This window comes from Penaeus monodon, chromosome 20 (assembly GCF_015228065.2).
Source record: "Penaeus monodon isolate SGIC_2016 chromosome 20, NSTDA_Pmon_1, whole genome shotgun sequence".
NCBI lineage: Eukaryota > Metazoa > Arthropoda > Malacostraca > Decapoda > Penaeidae > Penaeus > Penaeus monodon.
In genome coordinates this window covers 39,429,559-39,429,771 of record NC_051405.1, presented here as the reverse complement: position 1 = coordinate 39,429,771, position 213 = coordinate 39,429,559, and positions in this window count along the sequence as shown.

Below are 213 nucleotides of genomic sequence, written 5' to 3'. Positions count from 1 at the left end.
CCAGTAATGCTTTTTTATATGATAGTGCTACATTACCTAGAAAATCCATGTCCTCGAGCAAATTTGTTCATTATATCGTTTAAACTGACATATTTATTTACTTTTTCTTTGCACTTGTTGTAGTACATTTCCGATGTTTTTTTTTCTTGTGTCAAGCGTCATATAGTGGTGAAAATAAAACAATCACCCTCACCCTTTAGCTACACCACGTTT